General features: G+C 49.3%; 1 pseudogene; it reads left to right on the top strand.

Moving 5' to 3' along the window:
• Positions 1–229, top strand: part of LOC102250799 — a 3,450-nt pseudogene extending 3,221 nt beyond the window's left edge.
• Positions 230–4,740: the final 4,511 nt, after the last annotated feature.

Raw genomic sequence — 4,740 nt, 5'->3', positions numbered from 1 at the left:
GTTATTGCAAAGAATGACAAAGGTTACAGAGAACCCGCCCATTCTTTGGCGTCTACCCGCCAGGATCCTAGAGACTGCTAACCAGGGCGCCAGGGATGGAGTCATGCGGAAGGGAATGACTGGTTTGAACGCCCAGCTAGAAAGTAAGCTCAGACTCGAGGTTCCTACTTTAGCTTCGAGGCTGTCCCTCCCTCCTGCCCAGACTGCACAACAATCTGACCTATTCTGACACTGGAGAGGCGTTGCTCTCACAAACGAGTCTCTCAGGAAGGACTCCTGATGAAGTCCCTACTAAAAACTCTCCCCAATCAAAAGCTAAAGGAATACAAGGAGCCCGGCCGGCATAGCTCGGGTTGAGCATGGACCTATGAACCAGGAGGTCACGGTTCGATTCCTGGTCAGGGCCCATGCCCGGGTTGTGGGCTTGATCCCCAGTGGGGGGCATGCAGGAGGCAGCCAATCAAAGATTCTCTCTCATCATGGATATTTCTATCTCTCTCTCCCTCTCCCTTCCTCTCTGAAATCAATAAAAATATATACATAAAAAAAGAATACAAGGAAATGAAATGAAAAAAAAAAAGAAATGGGGAAAAAAATACCACACGCAAAAAAACATGGGGGAAATCTTTGAGGGGCTGGTTTTTATTCGTTTAATTCCAGCAAGTAGCACGGTGCCACGTATGTTTTAGAGGTTCATACACTGAGTGAATGAAAATAACTAAGTGAATGAAGAGTGAGTGTATTTAAAAACACCTTCACTTACCCCCTCTGTCTACCTTTCTTTTTCTGAATAACTGGCCACAGGAAATCAGTGGAATTTCCAGGGCAAATTCTGAGCGAAGGTATTCGATCCGGAAGGACCCAGCCACAGGCAGGAAGGAAGCTAGAGGGAAAATACCTTTTATATGTGGGAGATATGGTTACGGGAATCGAAATATGGCTCCCTTCCAAACAAAAGTCATCACACAGGAATGGGCAGGCAGTTTGACAGGACTTTCTAACGCGACTTGAACAAAATGCCCAACACTTCAGATGCTTTGAGAGCCAAACGTTTCAACATTTATTCTCCCTCTTGGAGAAAAAAAGTCACAAAGCTGCTATCCATTCCAATTCGATAGTCATCCGAGAAATCTCAAATCATCCGAGAAACCAGAGAGTTTTTCTCTTTAATGTTCTTTGCAGCCAACCAGGTCTTCAAGGACAGGGCTGCCCCAATTCCCCTAAGTTCCCGTGAGTTCACCTCCCTAGGCATGTCGGCATCTGAGCTGATTTCTATTCTATTTTTTAAAAATACATGCTTCTTGATTTCAAGAGGAAGGGAGAGGGAGAGATAGAAACATCCATGATGAGGGAGGATCATTGACCGGCTGCCTCCGGCACGCCCCCTACTGGGGATCGAGCAATTCTTCCTGGTCCCCATCTGTTTTTCTCTAAATACTAGAGGCCCGGTGCATTGGGTCTCTCAGCATGGCTGCAGGATCAGGCCAAAACCGGCTCTCCAATATCCCCTGAGGGGGTCCCAGATTGCGAGAGGATGCAGGCTAGGACCAGGGACCCCACCGGTACACAATCGGGGCCAGGGAGGGATGCGGGAGGTTGGCCAGCTGGGAAGGAACCATGGGAGGGCTCCAGGGTGTGTTCGGCTGGTCCTTATGGGCTGGACCCCAGCAGCAAGCTAATCTACTGGTTAGAGCGTCTGTCCCCTGGTGGTCAGTGCATGTCATAGCAACTGGTCAACTGTCTGCCCCCTGGTGGTCAGTGCACGTCATAGAGAGTGGTTGAGCTGCCTTAGCATATCATTAGCATATTACGCTTTGATTGGTTGAACGGATGACCGAACGACCGGACACTTAGTATATTAGGCTTTTATTATATAGGACATTTTTATTGATTTCAGAGAGGAGAGGAGGATAGAGAGATAGAAACACCAATGATGAGAGAGAATCACTGATCGACTGCCTCCGGCACATCCCACACTGGGGATGGAGCCCGCAGCCCAGGCATGTGCCCTTGGCCAGAATCGAACCTGGGACCCTTCAGTCCTTAAACTGATGCTCTATCCGATGAGCCACACCAGCCAGGGCTCTCCTTCCTTTTTAAGGCTGAATAAGATTCCTTGTATGTCTGGACCTTGTCTTTCTCCCTTTCTCCCTCGATGGGCCTGGGGTTGCTTCCACTTTCTGACTTTTGTGAATAACGCTGCTGTAGACACACGTGTACAAGTCCCTCCTGGAGACCCCGTTCTCCATTCATTTGGGTCTATCCCCAGGAGTGGAACTGCTGGGTGACATGATTCTACGACCTTTAAATGCGTGAACCCATTTCATCGAAGACCCTGGAAGTGGGGGCTGTATAACACGGGACCTCGCTCTCTCCCTCTTCTTACATTTATCAGGGATAAGGAAATACCCGCCCTGTCCCTCATAGTTCTGCTGGCTGGACAATTAACAGGAGAAAATCAAGATTTTTGTTGGTTGTTTTTTGTGTGTGTGTTTTTTTAAGAAATATGTTTTTATTGATTTTTATTTTTTTAATTTTTTTTTATTTATTTTATTTTTAAAATATTTTTATTGATTTCAGGGAGGGAGAGAGATAGAAACATCTATGATGAGAATCATTGATCGGCTGCCTCCTGCACGCCCCCGACTGGGGATCCAGCCTGCAACCCGGGCATGTGCCCTTGACCAGGATCGAACCCGGGACCCTTCAGTCCGCAGGTCGGTGCTCCATCCGCTGAGCCCAACCGGCCAGCTGTTCAAAGCTTTTGATGTGTGAAGGAACACGGGTCATAGACTTGAACCTCCCCTTCTTCTTCCGGTTGGACCTGGCCATGTGTGCACTGGAAAGTTTTTTGTTTTTTTTAAAATATATTTTATTGATTTTTTCAGAGAGGAAGGGAGAGGGATAGAGAGTTAGAAACATCGATTAGCTGCCTCCTGCACACCTCCTACTGGGGATGTGCCCGCAACCAAGGTACATGCCCTTGACCAGAATCGAACTCGGGACCCTTCAGTCCGCAGGCCGATGCTCTATCCACTGAGCCAAACCAGTTAGGGTTGTTTTTATTGATTTTTTAGAAAGAGAGAGGAAGGGAGAGGGACAGAGAGATAGAAACATCGATGAGAGAGGAACATCATCAATCGGCTGCCTCCTGCACGCCGCCCACAGGGGATCGAGCCCGCATCCCAAGCATGTGCCCTGACCTGGAGTCGAACCGTGACCTCCTGGTTCCTGGGCTGATGCTCAACCACTGAGCCACACGGGCCGGTTGAGAAAACCGAGTTTTATACTTGTTTTGTTCCCCGGGGGATTCACATAAGCCTGAAGATGCCCAGAACAGGAAGGCCATACACCCTTCTGGACCAAGGAGAGGGTGGCAGGGGCCTGGGACTTCAAAGGGCTGTGAGGCCGGTTATAGGAGATGAAGAGCTAACGTTTGTCAACCCTTTGCTGGGCCATCTTGGAGCAAACAGACCAGGAGGACTTTGAGCAGAGGTTCCTGCCTGTCACACAGGAGTTTATACTAAACTACACTTATCTATGGGGACATCTCCCGGCTCGGAGGAACAGGTCCTCTATCTTACATGCTTTGAGGCAGTAAGTGGGAAAGGTCAAAGGTTATCCCCCAGCCTCTGGGTCTGACATACTCGGCATACCGCCCTGACCCGTGTGCCCAGTGGTTAGAGCGCCGGCCCACCTACCAAAGGGTCGAGGGTTCGATTCCCAGTCAAGGGCCCCACACCAGGGTTGCAGGTTCAATGCCCCCCGGTCCTGGTAGGGGTGTGTGTAGGGGGCCAACCAATCGATGTGTCTCTTCTCACCTAGATGTTTTTCTCTCCTCTGTCTCTCTCCCCTCCTTCCCTCTCTCTCTGAAAACACAATGGAGAAAATATCCTGGGGTGAGGACTAACCTTAGAAAAAAAGAGAAAATTCGGCATATCACAGGGCACGGCTGGGGGTGACTCGTTCTGAACCATCACACACTCTCAACTTTCCAGTGCACGCCCTAACCGGTTTGGCTCAGTGGATAGAGCGTCGGCCTGCGGACTGAAAGGTCCCAGGTTCGATTCCAGTCAAGGGCATGTACCTTGGTTGCGGGCACATCCCCAGTAGGAGGTGTGCAGGAGGCAGCTAATCGATGTTTCTAACTCTCTATCCCTCTCCCTTCCTCTCTGAAAAAATCAATAAAATATATTTTAAAAAAAACAAAAAACTTTCCAGTGCACACATGGCCAGGTCCAACCGGAAGAAGAAGGGGAGGTTCAAGTCTATGACCCGTGTTCCTTCACACATCAAAAGCTTTGAACAGCTGGCCGGTTGGGCTCAGTGAATGGAGCACCGACCTGCGGACTGAAGGGTCCCGGGTTCGATCCTGGTCAAGGGCACATGCCTGAGTTGCAGGCTGGATCCCCAGTAGGGGGCGTGCAGGAGGCAGCCGATCAATGATTCTCATCATTGATGTTTCTATCTCTCTCCCTCTTTGAAATCAATAAAAATATTTTAAAAATAAAATAAATATCTGATCAGATAGAGCAGGCGAATTTTCAAGCTGATAATTCTGTATGGGCCCGAAGGATGTTCTAAACGTCCAAATGGCCCTTGGCAGAGAGAAAAGGTTCCCCACGCCCCATTTAAGACGGGATGGAAACAAGGACACGCGGCCCCAACCCTATGAGGTCAGTGGGTCCCCAGGCCTGTTCTCTCATTGGCCTCACCCTCTCATCTTGCAGGAAATGTCTG

The sequence above is a fragment of the Myotis brandtii genome, unplaced genomic scaffold (genome assembly GCF_000412655.1).
Source record: "Myotis brandtii unplaced genomic scaffold, ASM41265v1 scaffold1720, whole genome shotgun sequence".
Classification (NCBI taxonomy): domain Eukaryota; kingdom Metazoa; phylum Chordata; class Mammalia; order Chiroptera; family Vespertilionidae; genus Myotis; species Myotis brandtii.
This window is presented reverse-complemented; position numbering and strand designations above follow the sequence as displayed.